The 25,399-nt window shown below is 46.4% G+C and overlaps 1 protein-coding gene across 8 annotated transcripts in view; it reads left to right on the forward strand.

Moving 5' to 3' along the window:
• Nucleotides 1-25,399, forward strand: part of lima1a (LIM domain and actin binding 1a) — a 124,815-nt gene that overhangs the window by 41,088 nt on the left and 58,328 nt on the right. For 5 of the 8 annotated variants that reach the window (XM_085972888.1, XM_085972887.1, XM_085972891.1 and 2 more), the window contains one exon: nt 14,587-14,649. The exons of 1 other annotated variant lie outside the window; for it this stretch is intronic. The gene's annotated coding sequence lies outside the window, so the exon portion shown is untranslated. Of the gene's footprint in view, nt 1-14,586; nt 14,650-19,653; nt 19,713-25,399 lie in introns of all 8 variants that reach the window. 2 more of the 8 variants (XM_085972894.1, XM_085972893.1) reach the window with 1 other exon arrangement.

Raw genomic sequence — 25,399 nt, forward strand, 5'->3', positions numbered from 1 at the left:
GACATTAAATAAATTTAAAATGGAGATGGACAGTTTCTTGGCAGATAAGGGAATTAGGGGTTACGGGGAGAGGGCAGGGAAGTGGACGTGAGTCTAGATTCGGATCAGCCATGATCCTATTGAATGGCGGAGCAGGCCCGAGGGGCCGTATGGCCTACTCCTGCTCCTCCTTATATTCTTATGTAAGTGAATTGCGCTGGCAGAATGAAGGACAGCTGCCATGTGGGAGGGAAGAAAAAAAGGGCCAAATAAAGTGTGGATAAAAAAAAAAGGGGGAATATATAAATGGGGCCGAGGTTATGATCTGAAATTGTTGCCCTCTGAGTCCAGAGGGCTGTAGGGTGCCTAATCGGAAGATGAGGTGCTGTTCCTCGAGCTTACGCTGAGCTTCCGTGGAACAATGCAAGAGGCTGCGGACGGTGAGGTCTGAGTGGGAATGGGGCGCTGAATTGAAGTGACAGGCCACCGGGAGCTCGGGGTCCCCCTTACGGACTGAATGGAGGTGTTCCGCAAAGCGGTCACCTAATCTGCGTTTGGTCTCCCCAATGTAGAGGAGACCACATCGTGAGCAGCGAATACAGTATACTAGATTGCAAGAAGTACAAGTAAATCGCTGTTTCACCTGGAAGGGGTGGTTGGGGCCCTGGACAGTGGGCAGGGGGGAGGTATAAGGGCATGTGTTTCATCTCCTGCGCTTGCACGGGAAGGTGCCAGGTGAAGAGCTGTTTGGGGTGATTGAGGAGTGGACCAGGGTGTCGTGGAGGGAGCGGTCCCTTCGGAATGCTGAAAGGGGAGGTGAGGGGAAGATGCGTTTGGTAGTGGGATCCTGCTGGAGGTGGCGGAAATGGCGGAAAATGATGCGTTGAATGTGGAGGCTGGTTGGGTGAAAGGTGAGGACAAGGGGAACTCTATCGTGGTTCCGGGAGGGGCAGGGGTGAGGGCAGAAGTGCGGGAGATAGAACGGACACAGTCGAGGGCAGTGTCAACCACTGTAGGGGAATCCTCGGTTGAGGAAAAAGGAAGACTTGTCGGAAGCGCTAGTATGGAAGGTGGCATCATCGGAGCAGAGACTGAGAAACTGGGAGAATGGAATAGTCCTTGCAGGAGGCAGGGTGGGAGGAAGTGCAGTCCCAGTAGCGCTGGGAGTCGGTGGGCTTGTAGTGAATGTTTGTCAATAACCTATCCCCAGAGATGGAGACTGAAGTCGAGGAAGGGAAGAGTCGGAGTTGGACCATGTGAAGGTGAGGGAAGGGTGGAAATTGGAAGCAAATTTCAGATCATAACGTCGGCCTCTGCCTCGCTCCTCTTGCCGCCTCGCTCTCGCTCCTATCACTGACCTCCCCCTTTTCCCAGCCCCTAAACTTGCTTTCCATTTCTTGCTTTTTTTCAGTTCTGAGGAAAGGTCATCGACCTGAAACGTTAACTCTGTTTCTCTCTTCACGGATGCTGCCTGGCCTGCTGAGTTTTTCCAGCGTTTGCTGTTGTTGTTTCGGATTTCCAGCATTCGCAGTATTTTGCTATCGTAAGAACAATGTTAAGACGGTCGGAAATTAAATCCAACCCCCCGCCCCAGGCAAATGTGGCAAGATGATTCACACCCAAGCTCCCCCACGCCCAGCGAGAAATGGGATCGCTTCTGTGGCTTTGAGCTTTGGAGTCTCTTGTCTGCTTCCAGGCCTTCCCAACAGGCAAGAGGGAAAAGCAAACTGGAGCAGGGTGGGAGGAGAAATACAAAGATACAGACAGAAGGGCAGAACAAGTGTGAAAGACTAAAGACAAACTGAGATGTGGAAGAGAAGACTTGCATTTCTATAGCAGCTTTCATGACCACTGGACATCTCCAAACACTTTACAGCCAATCAAGTACTTTTTGAATTGTAGTCACTGTTGTAATGTAGGAAGGGAACATTCAGATGAGGACAGATTTGCACAAAGGGAATGAGTGTGGAGACCATCCCAGAGATAGCGGGGCCACCAAAAGTGTGTGCATTTTGCCAAGAGGACAGTGACTAGAATTAGAAAATGGAAGCCAAGTGGAGATAATTTTTTTAAACTCTGGAGGCGTGTGGGGTGGTGGGGGGGTTAAAATCTGGGGGGCACAAACCCATCCCCAAAAAATAAAATCAAAAATAAAATCAACTTTTATTGTCATTGTTAGTGCACAAGTGCAGTAAAACGAAATGTAGGCTTGCGGCTCCCGAGAGTGTACATTTAGATTAAGACATTTCAACATACATTTGGCTCGAAATACATTAACATAAACATAATAAAGTGCATTGGCAGATGTGCAGGCTTTAGAGTTTATTTGTGGAGTTCAGTAGGATGACAGCCCTGGGAAAGAAGCTGTTCCTAAATCTGGTCGTTCGGGTGCGAATGCATCTGTAGCGTCTTCCCAGATGGCGGGGGCGAACAGACTGTGGCTGGGGTGGGTAGGGTCTTTGATGATGGACCGTGACCTCCGTAAACAGCGTTTCTGGTATATGTGCACTGTGGTCGGTAGCCGGGTGCCGGTAATGCGTTGGGCAGTTTTGACTACCCGCTGCAGGGCTTTCTGGCCATAGTAGCTACAGCTGCCATACCATACTGTGATACAGTTGTCAGGATGCTCTCTATTGTGCAGCGGTAAAAGTTAGAGAGGATCAGGGGTGACCGGTTACATCCCTTCAGCCTCCTTAGGAAATATAGGCGCTGCTGGGCCACCTTCACCAGAGAGGAGGTATTGAGGGACCAGGAGAGGTCTTCCGTGATGTGGACTCCGACCTGTGCTGGGAGCTGCCTCCCCAAGGCGGGAAGGGGATTAGTGCCAATTAACTGCCAGTTAACAGGCAGTTTTTAGCCTAATCTCTACTTTTATTCCTGAAGTGTGGGATTCCCGATGGCTCCAAACCACGCCAAGTTAGCGAGGCGGGCTGAAGGGCTTGGAGGGTTCCAGATGTCTGTCGTTCAGGTGAGTGATGGGTGTATGAGTGCAGAGGTAAGTGTGTTTGGTGTGTGTAAAGTGTTAATTTTACTTACCTTTACAGCCTTCCTTCCTTCAGGTCTCGGGAGTCCCTCATCTCACCGGCACAGAAAGCAGAATGGCCGCGAGCTGTCAAAAATTGCAGCATTCAGCTTTCTGTTCTGGAGAGATCTCTAAATCTGCCTGAGAGGAAGGAATTAACCTGGCGTGCAGATTGTCAGTGTTTGACAGCTTTAAAGAGCTGTGAAATGCTGGTATTTCATCTGTCAAAAGGTCTTGACAGATGAAATATCAATCTGTGATGTCACCTGTTGCCGGGTGGCCCTTAATTGGCCTGCTGAGCCCGCTGGGAAATTTTAGGTTAAAGCCTGAAGACTTTTTTTAATAAAAAAAAAAGCCTGGTGACAAAACCGCCCACTTCAATCAAGCAGGGACTTTTGCCACCTAATCTGGACCTGTCGGGAAAATCCTGAATATATGTAATCTGTTATCAATCACTAAATTCTCATTTGTGATTTCACGTTGACCATCTGTCATGAATGTTGGCAGGTTATTTGTGTGGTTGGCCATTACTGCCAAAGCGATCCCTCCCTCCATCCGACATCCACACGTTTAATGTTTTGCGCTGGAACCCTGGCTTTTTTTTTGCTTTCCCAGTGAGGCCAACTGTTCAAGATTGATTACCCCGGCACAGACCAGGGATCAACCCTAGAGCTTTCCTGTCTGTGTTCTCTCGGTGGACACAGGACCGTATCAAATGAGCCATCCAAGAAGCTGCTGGATCACTTTTTTTTATAAATGAAACTGAATTTACACCGGTTTGAAAATGGTTTCCTCCGAACCAGTTCGCATTTGCGGGCAGGAGAAATTCTCTACCTTTTTTTAAATTTTTGACCAAAATAATTGCTCCACTGCCTACAATACACCCACACACAACCACCACAAAATCATCTCTGGCATTTTCCCAAAGGACAATTTACGCACCCCAAAAATTTGTATATCTACTTACCTTGTAGAATGAGTGGCAATAAAGTTAATGGAAGGACTGTATAAGGGGAAGTCAGAATTCTCCAGTTACTGTAAATAAACCAAGGGAAGTTCCTTGGCAGTCATCGAAGATCAACTACAGCCAAAAAATCTTGAACATGTACTCCCAGAGTATACTCGCTGCCTTTTTCGAAGTACCTTGCAACTCAAAACAAAGTTAAATCTCTTCCTACCCAACCCCACAATCTTCCAACATCTACCACAGTCTATCTGTGCTTATTATAAGCTCCTACCCTTCGTCTTAGTAGACTACAACACCCAAAAATAACCTTGATGCAAATGTTCGATGCCGCGTTTACTTTCCACAACAAAAATGTGCATCTAAGGGAGGTGACAACACGTTCAAGGGCTTTGGAGAGGATGGGAGATGGGGTGGTCGTTTGCAAGGACAGAGGGGTCAAACGTGTTTGGTTTTTTTTTTTTTTTTTTTTGAGTGGGGTGATGACTGCAGATGTGAAAGGGAAGGTGACCGTACCTGGAGAGGCAACCATTTACAATGGCAGCTCCACAGTATGAATTCTGTGGCGTAACTGCAGTTTTATTCCACTTATGCTTTTTGTTTGCAAAGGTCATGGCAAGACCTCATTGGCAACACAGAAGTACAAGAATGTCCCCACTGAAGGGCTAATGATTGACAGAATCAGCAGTCTAGTATACAGCCTTTTAAACTGGCAACCCCAATTATATTTGTTTATGAAATAAATTCAAGTCTGCAGTGCATGTTTGGATTAAAAACACCGATCCCAACTGACTATATGGACCGTCTTTTAATAAGGTTACTTGGGCAAAATATCGTTGGCCTGTTAGTGCCCATGCAACTGTATCCCCGTAGGAGTTGGTGCCTTTGAGAGGAAATTTTGGCACTGGTGTAGCAATAGGGAATGTTCCCCTGGCTGGTATTGGGGGCATTGTTCAGGCAGCAAGTGACCAAGTTTGTTGTCCTGTCAGAAACATAGAAACATAGAAGATAGGAGCAGGAGTAGGCCATTCGGCCCCTCGAGCCTGCTCTGCCATTCAATGCGATCATGGCTGATCATCCAAACTCAGTACCCTGTCCCTGCCTTCTCCCCTGATCCCTTTAGCCTTAAGAAATATATCTCCTTCTTGAATATATTTAATGAATTGGCCTCCACTGCCTTCTGTGGTAGAGAATTCCACAGGTTCACCACTCTCTGGGTGAAGAAATTCCTCCTCATCTCAGTCCTAAATGGCTTACCCCTTATCCTTAGACTGTGAACATAAGAACATAAGAAATAGGAGCAGGAGTAGGCCAATCGGTCCCTCGAGCCTGCTCCGCCATTCCATAAGATCATGGCTGATCTGATCCTAACCGCCAATCCACTATCACAGAACCATCTCCTGAATCTAACAGAATTAGACACACGAAATAGGAGCAGGATCAGGCTACACGGCCCCTGGGCCCGCTCCGCTACCCACAGGGCCATGACCGATCCGAACCTAGACTCATGTCCAAATTCCTGCCCGCTCCCCGTAACCCTTAATTCCCTTTCCTTCTAGGAAACTGTCTCTATTTCTGTTTTAAATCTATGTAATGATGTAGCTTCTACAGCTTCTTGGGGCAGCATATTCCATGGACCTACCACCCTCTGAGTGAAGTAGTTCCTCCTCATCTCAGTTTTGAAAGAGCAGCCCCTTATTCTAAGACTATGCCCCCTAGTTCTAGTTTCACCCATCATCGGGAACACCTTCCCCGCATCCACCCGATCCAACCCCTTCACAATCTTATATGTTTCAATAAGATCGCCTCTCATTCTTCTGAACTCCAATGAGTAGAGTCCCAATCTACTCAACCTCTCCTCATATGTCCATCCCCTCATCCCCAGGATTAACCGAGTGAACCTTCTTTGTACTGACTCGAGAGCAAGTATGTCCTTTCTTAAGTATGGACACCAAAACTGTACGCAGTATTCCAGGTGCGGTCTCACCAATACCTTGTACAACTGAAGCAATACCTCCCTATTTTTATATTCTATCCCCCTCACAATGAAAGCCAACATTCCATTGGCCTTCTTAATCACTTGCTGCACCTGCATACTAAGCTTTTGAGTTTCGTGCACCAGGACCCCCAGATCCCTTTGTACTTCAGTACTTTCCAGTTTCTTGCCATTAAGATAATAACTTGCTCTACGATTTTTCCTGCCAAAATGCACAACCTCACACTTTCCAGTATTGTATTCCATCTGCCAAATCTCTGCCCACTTACTTAGCCTGTTGATGTCCCCTTGCAGGTTTTTTATGTCCTCCTCACTCACTACTTTCCCTCCCATCTTAGTATCATCTGCAAACTTTGATATGTTACACTCGGTCCCCTCCTCCAAATCGTTAATATAGATTGTAAAGAGTTGGGGACCCAGCACTGACCCCTGCGGAACACCACTAGTTACTGATTGCCAGTCTGAGAATGAACCATTTATCCCAACTCTCTGCCTTCTGTTAGATAGCCAATCCTCTATCCATGCCAGAATATTACCCCCAATCCTGTGATTTTTTATCTTAAGCAATAATCTTTTGTGTGGCACCTTGTCAAATGCCTTTTGGAAGTCTAAATACACTACGTCCACTGGTTCCCCTTTATCCACCCTATACGTTACTTCCTCAAAGAACTCCAGCAAATTTGTCAAACATGATTTCCCCTTCATAAAACCATGCTGACTTTGTCCTATTAAATTATGATTATCCAAATGTCCCGTTACTGTCTCCTTAATAATGGACTCCAAAATTTTACCTACCACAGATGTTAGGCTAACCGGTCTATAGTTTCCAGCCTTGTGTCTACTGCCCTTTTTTAAATAAGGGTGTAACATTAGCAGTTTTCCAGTCTGCCGGGACCTTTGCCAAGTCCAGGGAGTTTTGGAAAATTATTACCAATGCATCCACAGTCCCTACCGCCACTTCCCTCAAGACCCTAGGATGTAAGCCGTCGGGTCCAGGTGATTTATCCGCCTTGAGTCCCATTTATTTTACCGAGTACCACTTCCTTAGTGATTTTTGATCGTGTTTAGCTCCTCCCTCTTTCCGCCCCCCCAGCCCCCTGTTTGTCCAGTGTTGGGATATTCTTAGTGTCTTCTACTGTAAAGACTGATATAAAATATTCATTCAGTGTTTTTGCCATCTCCATATTTCCCACCCTTAATTTCCCGGTCTCATCCTCTAAGGGACCAACATTTACTTTAGCCACCCTTTTTTTTTCTTATATAACTATAAAAACTCTTACTATCTGTTTTTATATTTTTTGCTAATTTACTTTCATAATCTATCTTCCCTTTCTTAATCAATCTTTGTTAATTTTTGCTGTCTTTTAAAGTTTTCCCAATCCTCTATCCTCCCACTAGATTTGGCTACCTTATATGCCCTTGTTTTTAGTCGAATACTATTCTTAATTTCTTTACTTCGCCACGGATGGCTGTCTTTTCTTTACACCCTTTTCTTCTCAGTGGAATATATTTTTTTTGGAAGTTGTAAAATAACTCCTTAAATGTACACCACTGATCATGTATCGTCTTACCCTTTAATCCGAAATGGCCTCTATCTGCACTGTGGGGTTTCTGTGAATCTATTTTCCCAATCCACTCTACTCAATTCCGCTCTCATACCTTCATAGTCTCCTTTATTCAAGCTTAGCACGCTTGTTTGAGATCCAACCTTCTCACCCTCTAATTGAATATGGAATTCAACCATGTTATGGTCACTCATTCCAAGGGGATCCTTTACTAGGACATTTTTAATTAATCCTGTCTCGTTACACAGGACCAGATCTAAGGTTGCTTGCCCCCTGGTCGGTTCAGTTACATACTGCTCAAGAAACCCATCCCTAATACACTCAATGAACTCATCCTCAAGGCAGCCCTGCCCAATTTGATTTGTCCAATTAATATGATAGTTAAAATCCCCCATAATTATAGATGTTCCCTTATTACAAGCCTCAACTATTTCCTGATTGATACTCCGTCCAACAGAGTTGCCACAGTTCGGAGGCCTATAGACTACGCCCACTAGTGTTTTTTTCCCCCTTATTATTCCTTACCTCCACCCAAACTGTTTCATTATCCTGATCTTTTGACCCAATATCATTTCTCTGTATTACAGTGATTCCTTCCTTTATTAACCTAGCCACCCCACCTCCCCTTCCTTCCTGCCTGTCCTTCCTGATCGTTAAATAACCTGGTATGTTTAATTCCCAGGCATTGTCACCCTGCAGCCATGTTTCTGTAATGGCCACAAGATCATACCCATATGTAGTTATTTGTGCCATTAACTCGTCTATTTTGTTACGAATGCTACGTGCATTCAGATAGAGAACTTTCAAATATGTTTTGTGACACTTAGTTCCTGCTTTTGCCCTTTTTATTACTTTACCTTTTACTCCATACCTTCTGCCCCTTCCTGACACGCTCTGGTTTTTAATTTCCCCACTGCTACCTAAGTCTATGACCTTCTCTGTTGTCATTTTTATTATTTGCTCTCTAGGAACCGCCCCCCAACTACTAGTTAGTTTAAAGCCCTCTCTGCAGCCCTAGTTATATGATCTGCCAGGACTCTAGTCCCAGCACTGGCCAAGTGAAGCCCATCCCAACGGAACAGCTCCCTCCTGCCCCAGCACTGGTGCCAGTGTCCCAGGAAGCAAAACCCATTTCTCCCACACCAGTCTTTGAGCCACGCATTTAACTCTCTCTCTCATTTTATTTGTCCTGGTTCTGGACTCCCCTGCCATCGGGAACATCCTTCCTGCATCTAGTCTGTCTAGTCCTGTCAGGAATTCCTAAAGGGCCTAGCTACCAATTAATTACTTTGGAAGTGCAGTCACTCCCTTGTAGGCACAGGGACTAAGACCGACCTTTTAAATTCAATTCAATTTTATTTGCCATATGTAACCAGTACAAGTACAATGGGATGCTTACTCCCCGTAGGGACACGTCGGCTATTCTTACAGCGCCGTGTTCAGATAGTCAATACAATGGCTTCCAGTGGCAGTGGGAGCACGATGTCCCTCAGCCGCTCCGTCCTCCTCGTCACCGCGGCCTCCTCCTCACTGTTGCCGGCTCCACGTGTGGTGGCCTGCTTCTCCCGCTCACGATCCGACCTCTGGCCGCCATGCTCGATTCTGTATCTTGTGTTGTATCTGACCTGGGAGCACTTAAACTGATGCTTGAAGCCATTCTGTAGCAGCAACCTTCTCCTGTCCGGGTGGTGCATTAAATTGACATCAAGGCAGCATTTGATCGAGTGTGGCATCAAGGAGCCCAAGCAAAACTGAAGTCAATGGGAATCAAGGGGAAAACTCTCCATTGGTTGGAATCATACCTAGCACAAAGGAAGTTGGCTGTGGTTGTTGGAGGTCATTCATCTCAATCACATGACATCACTGCAGGAGTTCCTCAGGGCAGTGTCCTAGGCCCAACCATCTTCAGCTGTTTCATCAATGACCTTCCCTCCATCATAAGGTCAGAAGTGGGGATGTTCGCTGATGATTGCACACTGTTCAGCACCATTCGAGACTCGTCAGATACTGACGCAGTCCGTGTCCATATGCAGCAAGACCTGGACAACATTCAGACTTGGGCTGACAAGTGGCAAGTAACATTCGCACCACACAAGAGCCAGGCAATGACCATCTCCAACAAGCGAGACTCTAACCATCTCCCCTTGACATTCAATGGCATTACCATCGCTGAATCCCCCACTGGGGGTTACCATTGATCAGAAACTGAACTGGACCAGCCATATAAATACTGTGGCTACAAGAGCAGGCCAGAGGCTGGGAATTCTGCGGCAAGTGTCTCACCTCCTGACTCCCCAAAGCCTTTCCACCATCTACAAGGCACAAGTCGGAATGTGATGGAATACTCTCCACTTGCCTGGATGAGTGCAGCTCCAACAACGCTCAAGAAGCTCAACACCATTCAGGATAAAGCAGCCCGCTTGATTGGCACTCCATCCACCACCTTCAACATTCACTCCTTCCACCACCGGCGCACTGTGGCTGCAGTGTGTACCATCTACAAGATGCACTGCAGCAACTCGCCAAAGCTCCTTCAACAGCACCTTCCAAACCCGCGACCTCTACCACTTAGAAGGACAAGGGCAGCAGACGCACGGGAACATCACCACCTACATGTTCCCCTCCAAGCCACACACCATCCTGACTTGGACCTGTATCGCCGTTCCTTCACTGTCGCTGGGCCAAAATCCTGGAACTCCCTTCCTAACAGCATTGTGGGTGTACCTACACCCTATGGACTGCAGCGGTTCAAGAAGGCGGCTCACCACCATCTTCTCAAGGGCAATTAGGGATGGGCACTAAATGCAGGCCTAGCCAGCAACGCCCACATCCCATCAATGAATTTTAAAAAAAATTGGGGGGGGGTGGGGGGCGCGAGATTCTGGGTTAACGTTCCTTGCAGATTTGTTGCAAAAGAGTTTTTATTTAATGGCACTGTTCTGTTTGCAAACCTGCTCAAAATGACATGAAGTTGTTTATTCCTGATCTACCTGTAGCTGGCAATTTGAACCTTTGAATGTGATGCCGCTTGCAGTCTGGGGTGCTCGTGTCTCTTTGGCCACTGGTGTGCCAGGCAGCTGACGTGTGCATGCCTTGCCCGACAAGTCGGCAAAGTGGGCTTGCTTTCTTGCTGGACCGTGAACCTGATCCTTCCCCAGTCTTTGGGTCCCCTTGAGAATGGTTCCTATTTGTGAATTTGAACCACGTAGAAAGAAATACTGAATTGCATTTCTATAGCGCCGTTCATGACCTCTGGACGTCCCAAAGTGCTTTGCAGCCAATCAAGTACTTTTGATGTGTAGTCACTGTTGTGGGAATGGGTCTTGGGGTCTAGAACTGCTTCTGCAATATAAGTGTAGCACAAAATCCCCTCTCTCCTCTCTGTCTCTCTCCTCTCTGTCTGTCTCTCTGTCTCTCATTCAATTTCAATGCTTTATTGGCATGAAAGTTTACAGAGAACCATATTGCCAAAGCTTACATAGCAAAAAGGTACATTTTCAAACATTCTGTAGGTGTCAATCGATTTGACATTTGTTGGGTACATACAATATTACTTTTAAACAATATTAATTTTAAACAGTCTTTGTACTTCATTTGGTACGTTCAATATTAATTTTAAACAGTCTTTGTACTTCATTTGGTACGTTCAATATTAATTTTAAACAGTCTTAATTTTAAACAGTCCTCAGGTTGTGACATGTTGTTACATATTTGGCCCCAAGGTATGGTCTGTCTCCTTCTCCCAGGACTAATCTCAATTTTGACAGGTCATCCAATTCCTTGAAATCTGGGGTTGTTTGGCTTAGCTTGTTGAATACTCTGTCTCTGTCTCTCTCTCTCTCTCTCTGTCTCTCTCTCTGTCTCTGTGTCTCTCTCTCTGTCTCTGTCTGTCTCTATTTCAAAACTGAAATAGCTAGTTAAGTAAGGATATGGAACCAGGGTGGGTAAATGAAGTTAAGGTAAAGATTAGCCTGGAAATAATTGAATGGCGGAACAGGCTTGAGCACCTGAAATGGCCTCTTCCTTGTTCTATGTTCCACCGCTTGCAGTCTGTGCCATTTGCCCAATAATAGGCGGCTGTTCGGGATAAGCAAGGTCAGTGAGAGTGGGGATGGTATGTGACTTTTCTCTCCGACATCGAGGAAGATCCTAGCTCTAAAGTAACCCAGTGCTTCCTATTGGCAAACTGGTCACTTTTCCTGCTTCAGGCTTGACGTGAACAGCAGATTACTAATGAGTCCGATGCTGTCTTTGAGCAATGGCCTGGAAATTCCCCATTGGTCAGCAGGTAGTGGAGCAGACTGGTAATATTAACAAAAAACAACCAGCAAATGCTATTGATTTTGAAACTGAAAATGTTGGACATACACAGATGAGTCAACACCTGGAACCAGACAAGACCGGTTTTGGGTGTAACCCTTTCCCAGAACTGAGAACTAGAAGATAAGCATTTTAGTAGGACAGAGGGGGCGGGGCTGCGGTGTTTGGAGAGAGTGCACACACAGGAGAAACAGATACTCAAATCATAAAGAGGAAGTTAATGGATTGAATGACCTAATTGCTGAATACAAAACGAAAAAAAGTCAGAGGCAGGGTACAAGCATTAAATGAACAAAAGACCGTGAAAAGACATGCAAGAGGCACAGGCATCAAGATGAGCAAAGGGGGGAAATTGGAGAAGGATAATAAACTCACAGTTGCCGGGGTCTGGAATGAAATGTACACTCGGTCTGTTCGTCCCACAAAGAGGAGGGGGGAAAAAACAGAACCATACCCTCGGTGAAGCCCTTTCCCCACCAGCAGGCTGCAACTGTGATCTGACGAATAGTGTACACACACACTGAAATGTCAACCGGCTACCCCTCTGGCCGCACCCTCCAGACACTTTAGGCAGTTCCACCCCACATCACCCTCTGTTGTAAAGAAAAATGGGGGATCTAGCTTGGGCCTGAAGTTACTCAAGTCAGTGTTCAGACCAGAGGGTGTAAAAGGAAGACTTTACATTACAACTTCTAAAGCAATTTAGGACATCCTAAAGTAGTGAAAGGTGCTATATAAATGCAAGCCTGTCTTTTTTTTTCTTTTATCGTGCCTTTCACAATCTCTGGATGTCCCAAAGCGCTTGACAGCCAATGAGTGTCCAGGCGAAAGATGATTTGCTGTTCATAACAATGGAACAGGCCAAGAGGTCAACGTGGCAAGTGGCGTGCCACAGGAATGTCAAGATCACACTAACGGACGGGGGGCATTCGGCCAAGTGGTCGCCGAAATCCCTTTGGCCTCTTCAGTGTAGAAGAGGCAGCACTTTGAGCAGCAAATCCAATGTATTTTTTAAAAAACGACATGTAAATTGCCTTGCACAGAAGGTGCCTTGGGATGTGGTGCGGCAGGAGGTGACTGAACAAGTGTTTGATGTGCCAAGGACGGGCAGCTGGAAGTTGGAGCTATGGAAGGGCGAACAAGGGCATCTGGAGGAATCTGTCCTACTCGAAGGAGGGAAGAGGCCGAGTTGCTTGGTAGTTGGACCATGTTGGAAAGATGATCTGTCCGAGGCAAGAAGAGTGGAAGATGAGGATTGAGGGGAGGTTGAGAGCAGAGTTGGAGGAAATGGTGAGGGTCAAGCCAAGGGCTCTGTTGACCCCCCCCCCCCCCCATTGAGTGGTTTGGGGGGGGGGGGGAGAATCTTCAGCTTAAGAGAGTATTTCAGAAGCTGTCGAGCTGGAAGTGGAGCAACTGGGGGATGAGTGGAAGGGTGAGTCAGAGGTGGATCACATGAAATGAGGGATGGGTGGAAACTGGAAGCATGGTTGATGATTCTAAAGATTTGGAATGAGAGCAGGAAGCCGCAGTGACAGTTGTCAGTATAACACAGGAAGATGTCAGGGGAGGAGGTCTGACTAGGATTGGAACAGTGTGTTTCACGTCCTACAATAAGAGAGGAATAGAAGGAACCCATATGGGTTCCCATAGCAACACCCTTTTATCTGGAGGAAGTGAATTGCGAAATTCTTGAAGGTAAGAACAGTCAGTCAGAGGTGATTGGAGCTGAATCAGACTGGTTGGGCTGCTGTTCAAGGAAGAAGTGTGGGGGTGAGGAGGAGGAGGCGATGAGTGTAGGCAAGGTAAGGAAATTTCGTTTAGTGGGACAGGAGCAGGCTGAAACATTTTGTCCACTGGGGCAGCCCTGTTTTGTCTTTGGGAGGAGGTAGAATCCATCCGTTCAATCCAGCCCCGTTCACCCATCACCCCTGTGCTCGCTGACCTACGTTGGCTCCCGGTTAAGCAACGCCTCGCTTTTTAAAAAAAAAAAAAAAAAAAAAAAAAAAAAAAATTCCCATTCTTGTTTGCAAATCCCTCCCTGGCCTTGCGCGTGCATGCGCATCCCCCCCCCCCCCCCCACCCCATCCCTATCTCAAACCTCCTCCAGCCCTACAACCCTCGGATCTCTGCGCTCCTCCAATTCTGGCCTCTTGAGCATCCTTGATTATAATCGCTCCACCATTGGCGGCCATGCCTTCAGCTGCCTGGGCCCTAAGCTCTAGAATTACTTCTAAATCTCCACCTCGCTAAAACACTCTCTCCTCCTTTTAAGATGCTCCTTAAAACCTATCTCTTTGACCAAGCTTTTGGTCACCTGTCCTAATATCTCCTTATGTGGCTCGGTGTCAAATTTTGTTAACGCTTCTGTTTTACTACATTTAAAGGCGCTATATAAATGCAAGTAAGGGTGGGTGGTTGATATGATCTGCAACAGGCCTGGGAAATTTATTGTGTAATATTTAGCACTAAGCTGATCCAGAAGGAAGATAGGTGTTGACCAACAGGTATTTTGGGTATTGGGCAAGAAAACGCTGCACATGCCTGTCTGTTTGTTATACTGCAACTGAATGAAATTAACTCGTGGGTGGGGCATCCATCTGATTTTGGAAGTAGTCCAAGAATTTGCAATGCGATTGGGGAAAGTGATGTGTTACCAATTACCAGAGAAGTGACCAATTTCAATGCATTTTTTTTTTCTGTCTTGGGCGCTGCTCTTATGAACTCTGGTCTATTTCTGCAGGTGCCTTCAGAACAAGTGCTACCACTGACGTTGCAGTTTTGGAGAAAATAAGCTTTTGTTCAGGTAATCAGTTAATGGCAGACAAATGTGCTTTGTGTGTTTTTAAAGTGAGAAATTTCTAATACTATCTTAGTCGCTGCAATTGTAACTGAGCAGGGTTTGTTCTATACTGGTCGGGAGCTCCTTGACCAATCTGAGGCACCTTTTCCAATGTGTTGAAAGTATTTTCCATGTGTAATTTTGTATCTGTACTGTACTTTAAAAAGTGATTTCAAAATGTAAGTTTTTTTTCTCTGCATAATCCTCCTGGGTGATTTGGGGTTAAAACACTTTGGGTAGGGATGTTAAGACTTGTGATGGTCCAGGGGGTTTAAATTATCTTGCCAGTTTAAACATTTGAATTGTATTGAATATTGCTTGAATTGTACAAGGTTTCTGTCTGTATGTTCCAGTTTCCCCTCTGTGCTGTAAATTCTGTAATTTCAAACAAAGGTACTTTATCTCTACTTGCTGAATGACGAGGAGACCTGCCTATAACTAATCCTCAATGTATTGAGCAAGCTGACGGAATGACGCTTGCTACCTACGTTGCAGGTGAATATATCAATGGACCAGCTACCCAAACAAGGACATCCAGGTTTCAACTATTTGAAACCTGAAGTTGTGTTCAAATTCATTTGTGTTGATTGAAAGTTCACTTGTTATTCACAGAACGTGGATAGTTTAGCAGTGAATAGGAGACTTGACCAAGAAAGCAGCGACGGGAGTAGATGTTATTGTCTCGAAGCTGGAGTCCTTTATGCGGTTATTTGAGACCAGATTTAAACTGCCAGTTTGTGTCGTTTTTTTCTTTCTTGGACATTGAATCGATTACATACCCTCTAAATTGCTACTAAACAGGCAGACTCTTGTTTAGCACTCCTTGGAGGGAGGGAGGGAGAGACTGCTGTACCATGGGGCTGTTACCAATAAATAATGCAGTAGGTGTGAGCAGTGAAACTATATCCTTGTGCGATCCCTTTTCATCGACTCTAGACTGAACTGGGTGATGGTGTTCCACAAGGTGGCAGTAGCACTGTGTCGGACAGGCTTTCTCTGTCGTTCAAACGCTGTAGGCTTCAGATCACCCTTCAAATGTGCAGCATTCCATTTTTAACGCTTTTTTTTTTACTTTTACAAAACCAGTCACAAATGGATACTGTTTGAATCAAAAGTTGTTGCAAATTTTGGTATTAGTGGAACTTTGGATTTAATTTCCTTTGCTCTTCCTGCCATTGTATTTTTCAGTTTTTGTTAACTAGAAATTATACTGAATGAACTCTTGCCTGCTTTATTGCAGACAGTCACTCTGAATTGGATTGTTTGTCTCCTCCCTTTTCCCACTCCTTGTATGAGTCAAATTAGAAAAAATTTGGGTCTGTCCAAGAGGAGAAGCTGTTGGGAAGTGTCAGCCGTGGCTCAGTGGGCAGCACTCTCGTCTGAGTCAGAAGGTTGTGGGTTCACAGTCCCACTCCAGGGACTGAGCACATAATCCAGGCTGACACTCCAGGGCGGTACTGAGGGAGCGCCGGAGGGGCGGTACTGAGGGAGCGCCGGAGGGGCGGTACTGAGGGAGCGCCGCACTGTCGGAGGGGCGGTACTGAGGGAGCACCGCACTGTCGGAGGGGCAGTACTGAGGGAGCGCCGCACTGTCGGAGGGGCGGTACTGAGGGAGCGCCGCACTGTCGGAGGGGCGGTACTGAGGGAGCGCCGCACTGTCGGAGGGGCGGTACTGAGGGAGCGCCGCACTGTCGGAGGGGCGGTACTGGGGGAGCGCCGCACTGACGGAGGGGCGGTACTGGGGGAGCGCCGCAGTCGGAGGGGCAGTACTGAGGGAGCGCCGCACTGTCTGAGGTGCCGTCTTTCAGAGGAGACCCCCATCTGCGCTCTCGGGTGGACATAAAAGATCCCATGGCACTATTTTGAGGCAGACATGGCTAATATTTATCCCTCAACCAGCATCACTAAAACAGATTATCAGGTCATTATCTCATTGGTGTTTTGTGGGAGCTTGCTGTGTGCAAATTGGCTGCCACGTTTCCTACATTATAAGTGACTACACTTCAAAAGCACTTCATTGACGTGTGTGTGTGTGTGTAAGATGGGAAAGTGATGTATCTGACCAGGATTTCGTTTTTAGGTTGGGGTCATGGACTTGATCCTTAACCATACAAAACCATTTGAAATTGAAGCCGTTCTGTTTGTTTGTCTTGGCTGCTGATGCTTTGGCATGCAGACTTCAGCACACCAGTGGCAATGGCTAAACTGCACTTGCAGCTAAATTAAAAGTTGCAGCTGTGACTTTAATTTGATGATCGCAAACATTCCCCGACAGCTGGGAAAGGTTTGTGCAGGTAACTGTACGGCCCATTTGGCTCCTCATGCCTGTGCTAACTCTTCAAATGCAGCTGTCTATTCCAATCCTATTCCACTGCCCTTGTATCCTTTTTAGATTCATTTTTCAAACACTTAACCGCTACTTGTGTTCGAGCACTCCATGTTTTAATAAACTTCATATGCGGAAAAATGTCTTCTAACTTTCACCTTCATTCTCTTTGTGGTGATCCTCGGTCTATGTCCTCTTGCATAGGCCATTCAACCCCTCAAGTCTGTATGGGTAAATGGAGTTGAGATACAGATCAGCCATGATTGGATTGAATGGTGGAGCAGGCTCGAGGGGCTGAATGGCCTACCCTTGTTCCTAATTTTGAAAACCTCCTAGGGTCTCTTGTTTACTTCCTCAACTACTTCTGTGCAGGTGAAAAGGCAACTTTTTTTGACCTTTTTAACTATAGCCTCTCTCTCTTGGTATCCATTTAGTGACCCATCACTGTTCCCTTTCCATGGCACTAATGGGGTGCTCATCACTGCACACCACTGTGGCCTAACCAATGTCTCTGGACGTTTTACAACATTTAAGGCACTATATACATGCAAGCTGTTGCTGTACAAATTCAACTTGACCGATGTTCCGGCTGTGCCGTGCTCCAGAGAACCCGTGTGGCTGGCTGGCTTTTCAATGCAAAAGCCATGTATGTGCGGTATTTTGAATGGCTCCCTTTTAAAGGGGTGTGCGGTGCCAAGCTAAATTATGGGGAACATGACCTAACTTGCCATTTATATTCCATTCCCCTATAACATATAGCCCAGGATCCCATTTGCCATTTTTTTGGCCTCGTCTCCTTGCACTGTCACCTTTTCTGAAGATGTACACGTGGACTGTGCTCACTGCACAGCTGCTAATGGGGAAATTGGGTGATAAACCCCTCTTGTGTCTGTGCAACAACAGCCGAACTGACTGATTTACGCACCCAGTGCTGCTACTGAAATTGGTACTTGTGCTACAGCTAGTGTAAAACGCAGCACGAGCAGCTGAAATGCCGTTCTGTAGCATTGGCTGGGCGGGGAGCCGTTGCTTTGCTACTTCTTGGCTCTGGTCATTGCCCACTTGCATCATGTGCCAATAAGCCTGGTGGGTTTTCATTGTACACACTCAGGTGTGACAGATTTGGCTTTGCGCATTCATGTTGCTGCAGCAGAGATACCGTCCTAGATTCTCCTTTTCCTGGGTGTATGATGCTGCTGGTTTTCTCCTGGTTCGGTTGTTTATAATCTACGAGTGCAGCCAACAGGGAAGAATTGTGCATCTGCTGTCTACTTCCTCTAATATAAAAGCACCATCATTGCATGTTTGGGTGCTAATTATCAGAGGAATAAGAATTAGGAGTAGGCCATTCGGCCCCTCGAGCCTGCTCCGCCATTCAATAAGATCATAGCTGATCTTCCACCTCAACTCCACCTTCCCGCACTATCCCCATATCCCTCGATTTCCATTGTATCCAAAAATCTATCGATCTCGGCCTTGAACATACTCAATGACTGAGCCTCCACAGCCCTCTGGGGTAGAGAATTCCAAAGATTCACCACCCTCTTGAGTGAAGAAATTTCTCCTCATCTCAGTCCTAAAATGGCCGACCCCTTATTCTGAGACTGTGACCCCTGGTTCTTGACTCCCCAGCCACGGGAAACATCCTCCCTGCATCTACCCTTTTAAGAATTTTATACCTTTCAATGAGATCGCCTCTCATTCTTCTAAACTCTAAGGAATATAGGTCTAGTCTTCTCCATCTCTCCTCATAGGACAATCCCCCCCCCCCATCCCAGGAATCAGTCTGGTGACCCTTTGTTGCACTCTCTCTCTCTCTCTCTCCTAAGGCAAGTATATCCTTCCTTGGGTAAGGAGACCAAAACTCTACACAGTATATAATTGCAGTTAAGGTGTTGCAGTCTGATCTGATTATGATCAGTGGCTAAAGCTGTTTTAGTGGGGCGGTGCTGCTATTTTTAACCAAATCTTCCCAGTTCCCAGTAGTTGGCTTTGGTGAATCTGGCAAGTTTACTCTTGGTTTCTGCCAGCTGCGTATGACGTGTGTGTTGGGAGCCTGAAGACAATGAACTCCTCACTAAACTCAACATAAAAGCGATTTGCAGATCTGTCATACTTTCGGGGGAAACTCCACGTCTGCATGAGAAATGGGAAAGCCCAGTCACCCCCACCCCACTCTTTTAAGCTGCTAGCTACCCATTCCAGGTTCACTGTCACAACTTGGGAATGGGAACAGTCCTGTAACTGCCCCGTGGTCAGGGACTGATGTGCAGTGTAGAGGGAAAAACCAGATTTAAAAAGTGACAAACCACTTCATGTCTTAATTCTTCCTAGATTTACTGGAGTAGGTTTTCTTCTGGGCTATGTGAAATTGTCTTTGTTTTGAAATTTTATTTTTACAAATTCCACCCTTTTTTTTGCTTTGCCCTCTTTGTCTTTCCCCATTCCTAAGTCACTGATTCATCCTGGTGTATAATTCCTGGGTGTTGGTAGCTTCCTCGTGTCTCACAGGAGTGGTAATTCTGAGTGTGAGCCTAGATAGATGTGTCTGATCCTGTAATTGCCCGATGTACCATTTTTCAGCACTGGATGGCAATCTGGAGCAGGATCACTGGCTTTATTTATCCTCTCCTCGCTTTCAGGGACGCTGAATCTAATTGTAGCTACACTGGCTGAGGTCCACGAACTCTGCACAGAGCAGGTGAGAACCCAGACATTCTCTAGTGCACTCGTCCTCTCGCTCACCCTATTTCATGTAATAATGGGTTTATAAAGCTTGTGGTATCATGAAGCACACAGCAATACAATTCTAGATTCTGTCCTTTTCCAAACTTCAGTTTTCTATGGAGAGAACGAGCTGCACAAAACTGATGGCTGCATTCTGTCTCTGATGGGCAGTTTGGGATGATGTTGTTTTCAAATCCTTCCATGGCCTCGCCCCTCCCTATCTCTAATCTCCTCCAGCCCTACAACCCTCCGAGACCTCTGCGCTACTCTAATTCTGGCCTCTTGCGCATCCCCAATTTTTAATCGCTCCACCATTGGGGGCCGTGCCTTCAACTGCCTAGTCCCTAAGCTCTGGAATTCCCTCCCTAAACCTCTCCGCGCTTCTATCTCTCTTTCCTCCTTTACGATGATCCTTTAAAACCTACCTCTTGGTCACATGTCCTAATGTCTCCTTATGTATCGGGCTTTAATGAAACTGAGTTTGGTTGTACCAGTGTGTTAAATGCATAGCACGGTGACTATATCTTGAGAAAGCATAAGGTTTACTGTTATCCGTGCAAGGGTGCATTTTGCTTATCAGCAATGCGGTTTACTCTAATGACCAGAACTTGGCAAAAGGTTAGGGCAGATAAGTTTGTTGACCCATGCCCTGTTTTACTGTTGCCAGGGTGATTCATGATGTTGTAATGTATCCTGACTGCCCTGAACCTTCGCACACACACTTCTAGTTACTTTCCAATCTGAAGGGCTAGGCAGGAAGTCTTGAATACAGGAAAATGAGTTGTGGATTTGCAGTAACCACTTCTCGTTTAATTATGTTGCTGTCGCCCTAAATTAGAAAGATTGCTTGTGTGTGGTCTCTGGTACATTGCCCAAGTGCCAATTCTTATCTGTGAGCCTAGAAAGTGAGTGTCGGCCACCGATTTTGACTGCAATGATAACGGCCGAACCCGATCCTGTCATAGAATGCTAAAGCACAGAAGGACGCCATTTGGCCAATCGTGCCTGTGCCAGCTCTTTGGCAGAGCGATCCAATTAGACTCTCTCCCCTGCCCTTTTCCCATAGCCCTGCAAACTTTTTCCCTTCAAGTATTTATCCAATTCTCTCTTTTTTGAAAGTTACTATTGAATCTGCTTCCACCACCCTTTCAGGCAGTGCATTTCAGATCATAACTTGCTGTGTTTATTTTTTATTAAAGTTTCTTCTCGCCTCTGGTTACTGACCCTTCTGCCACCAGAAACGGTTTCTCCCTATTTACTGTATCAAAACCCTTCATGATTTTGAACATCTCTTCTGAAATCTCCTCTTAACCTTCTCTGCTCTAAGGAAAACAATCCCAGCTCCTCCAGTCTCTCCAAATAACTGAAGTCCCTCATCCCAGGTACCATTCTAGTAAATCTCCTCTGCACCCCCTCAAAGGCCTTAACATCCTTCCCAAAGAGTGGTGCCGCACCTAACGCCCATGTATTCTGGCTGGGGATTAGGAAGGGAGGCTGGGCAATGATCAGGGGGGGTGCTGAGACCAATTGTAGCACCTGTATGGTCAACCTGGCTGCCAGTAGCTAATTTAATCAGATGGGAAACTTGGAGGTAGATGAGGAAGTGGCAATTGGTGAGTGCTATCAGGCTAATGTACTGAGCAAAGTGCCCCAGGGATTAGTGTTTGGCCTTCTATGTTTCTGATTTACATCAGAGTATCTGAATCTAGGTCATTTATGTAAGTTGGTTGCAGGTGACGCTAAACTTAAAGGTCAGAAGAGTCTAATGAACAACTGAGGAATTGCAGAACAGAAATTGCAATTGGGCATAAATACGTTGGCTGAAATTCAGTACAGATAAGTACATGATTGTGCACATTAGAAGAATGTGAGGGAACATGCTTAATGGTGTTGCTTGAGCAGAGGCTGAAGAATCTGGGAGTGATGGACTCTGCACCATGATGTCTAGTCATTGCAGATTAATAAAGCAATCGGAATGTCAAATCAGTAGGGTGCAAGTCTGAGACTTTCCTGCTGAAGCTGTACAATGCTTCTGATCCGGTCACACCTTGACTACTGCATTTGGTTCTGGTGACCAAGAGAAACCTCCCAACCCTGGAGGAGTGCAGAGAGGGGCAGCGAATGCTGAGGAACAACTATCTTCAGACTTGAAACGAGGTGTGAAGGAGACCTCCTGAGGTATACAAGAGACTTGAGTGAAGTGGAAAAGGTTAATCCTGAGCACAGTTTCGAGGAACACGGGGACAAACTGGCAGAAGCACTTCACACACTGATTTTAGAACCTGAAATGGTCTGTTGGCAACTTTGCATCCTCCTTCCCGTCCCACTCGCCCCACCCACCAATGTCTGCTTGGGTCAACATTCACTGCCCCTCAATGCATTTTCCTCCAGAATGACCATTAACTCTCAAACGAGACCCTTGCCATCCACAACCTTTATTGCGAATGATTGCATTGACATCATGGCTTTGACTGACTGAACTTTAGCTCATGGGTGGTGACTGAAGCCTCCCTGCCTGGCTCGATATTCCATCACCTACCCTCCCTGAACCACTGCAGTGGTGGTGTGTATCCTGCCATCAAATCACACCTTGGTCTCTTTCACTGCATCCCCCCCCCCCCCCACCCCCCAATACTCCTGTGGTGCCTTCTCCTTCAAACATCTCGCCTTGTTCTGCCTGTCTCTGCTCTGCATTTACAATCCTCTTTGTTTACTGCCCCCACCCTGAGTTTGAGATCCTCTCTCCACCTCTGAACTCAGCAGTGACATTTCCATGGTGATTTCAAATCTCCTTCTCTGCTCTCCTTAGAATTCAGCACCCAACTGTCCTTCGTAAACCTCTCCCTCCATATAAACCCTCCAACCCATCTTGTGGCCGCTCCCTTGATCCATGTCCTGTCTCCTCTTGATCCCATGGTCTTGATCACAGGTGTGGCCACCTCCGACCAATTCCTTATGTGCTGCAGCTGTGGGCCACCTCCAAGTCCCTTCCAACTGCCTAGCCTTTGGCCTTCCATTTACAACTGTCTATCTGCTCAAGCACTCCCTCACACCTAGCTTGTTGATGCTCTTGTCCTTAGAAAAACCTTCACTGTCTCCCATCCTAGTCGTTCCCCCCTGATATGGCCCCTATCTTGGCTCCCACAAGTTCATGGGGTGCAGACTTGAGTGCATCACTAAGTAAGGTCTCGCTATCATGGAGACCTGAGGCCAGACAGTGAGCGTGAGAAGGAGGACACCATATTGTGGAGTCGGCAACCAGGAGGAGGAGTCCGCGGAGACGGAGCGGCTGATGAACATCGCGTTCCCACTGCCATTGGACGCAATTGAATTGACTTTTACTGAACATGGCGCTGTAGATCGGGGAGTGAAAACATTCCATTGTAGTAATACATATGGCAAATAAAATTTGATTTGACTATTCTGCCCAGATCATGCTGACCTGGGAGTGCTTGCTGCTGATTTTGTTTCTCATTGCCAACATTCCTTCCTCTCTATCTCTCTCTCTCTCTGCTTTTTATAAAATTCCACCTTTTAAAACCTTAAGCTTTCATTCAGTATCCATGCACATAATGGAATGTTTAGATAATAGGCACCCGTTGTATCTTGGTAAGGGTCCCCAGAGAGTGGTGCTCAACTGAAGACTCCTGATCTCTGTACACCGCCGTCCCCTATTTATCTTTGCTTCTGCCTCCACTCTTAATTGAGGGCTATGAATTTAAGATTGTGTGATGCAGCCGGGTTAATGGCGGTCCCCAGATTTATACTAAACTGTTGTCTAGCATTCTATTGATGTGGCAGTGCCTAAAAGATTAGAGCGATAAGACTCTAATTTACACATTTGAGATTGGTTTGAGGGCATTGCTTGAAGAGCCCCTGCCCTTTGTCCCACCTGTATATAAACACTGTTACTATGCAAAGTGTGTGGACTAGACATTTCGGTGCTTGAAGTGGAGACGAGTGTGCTGTTGAAATGGGGGTTTTTGAATTCCGAACTAATTTGAGCTGAGTCAGGATTGATGCGATTTGAAAAGGAACCATTGTGGGCTACAAGTGTTGTAAAATCCTGAAGAGATTCTCTTGTATCGTCCGTAACCACCCCACAACAGTGACGCCACTTCAAAAGTACTTCATTGGCTGTAAAGTGCTCTGAGCCGTTCAGTGGTCGTGAAAGGCGCTATAGAAATGCTAGGCTTTGTTTGTTTGTTTCTTGATGTAATGACTTCTACCCAGGTTGTGGTTTGATGGTAATGGAGCACAAATGTGCCTGAAAGGAAGCTTGTTTGGTCACTTCCCCCGTTTGAAATAATATAATGCATATAGCTAAAACAAGGGGGGCATGGTGGCATAGTGGTTAGCGCTGTTGCCTCACAGTGCCAGGGACCCGGGTTCAAATCTGGCCTCGGGCGACTGTCTGTGTGGAGTTTGCACATTCTCCCCGTGTTTGCGTGGGTTTTCTCCGGGTGCTCCGGTTTCCTCCCACAGTCCAAAGATGTGCGGGTTAGGTTGATTTGGCTATGATAAATTGACCCTTAGTGTTAGGGGATTAAATACGTGGGGTTACGGGGATAGGGTGGGCTATGTGTCGGTGCAGGCTCGATGGGCCGCAATGGCCTCTATCTGCACTGTGGTGATACTGTGAATACGAAAGCAAAATGCTGGAGATACTCAGCAGGTGAGGCAACATCTGTAGAGCGAGAAACCGTTAACGTTTCAAGTCGATGACCCTTCGTCAGAACTGGAAACAGTTAGAGATGTAACCAACTTTAAGCAAGTGTGGCTCTCGTGCTCTCGTATGGCAGCTGTTGATTCTGCCAGTGCCATTTACACTTCATCATCTAGAGCCATCTTTTTGTTTCTTGTCCCATTACCATCTCCTTTTGCCTTGCACCATCCTCCCTTTTTTTGTCTTTTAATCTCTCCTGCCTTCCATCCTATCACAGACCTTCCCTTTTGTTCTTTTCCCCCCTTTCCCTGCCCCTACACTTGCTTACCTGGGGACTTTCCCCCTGGATGTGGATTGGTTAGCAGTGGCTCCCCAATTGGTTCAGCAGGCTTTTAATCCAGCGGGTGGTTAAACTATACAGACCAGGAATGTCCTAATGTTTTTTTTGGTCTGTTCTGTTGGGCTGGCAGTAGAGGCACTAAATTGCCGTGGGTTGGCGAGGGCAGAATTAGCCCAGTATTCAAAAAGAAAGACTTGCATTTTCTACAGCGTCTTTCACGACTTCAGACCTCAAAGTGCTTTCCAGCCAATGAAGTACTTTTTGACGTGTAGTCACTGTTGTAATGTAGGAAACGCAGCTGCCAAATTGCGCACAGCAAGCTCCCACAAACAGCAATCTGATAATGACCAGATAACCTGTATTAGTGATGTTGATTTGAGGGCCAAATGTTGGTCAGGGCACCGGGGGTAATTCCCCTGCCCTCCTTTAAAATAGTGCTATGGGATCTTTTACGTCCGGAGAGGGAAGACGGGGCTTCGGTTTAACGGCACCTCCGACAGTGTAGCGCTCCCTCAATACTGCACTGGAGTGTCAAACTAGATTTTTGTGCTCAAGTTTCTGGAGTGGGACTTGAACCCACAACCTCCTGACTCGAACCCACAACCTCCTGACTCAAACCCACACCCTCCTGACTCGGGTGAGGGTGCTGCCTACT

Source organism: Somniosus microcephalus, chromosome 33 (assembly GCF_052327205.1).
Source record: "Somniosus microcephalus isolate GS21.2 chromosome 33, FLI_Smic_1.0, whole genome shotgun sequence".
NCBI lineage: Eukaryota > Metazoa > Chordata > Chondrichthyes > Squaliformes > Somniosidae > Somniosus > Somniosus microcephalus.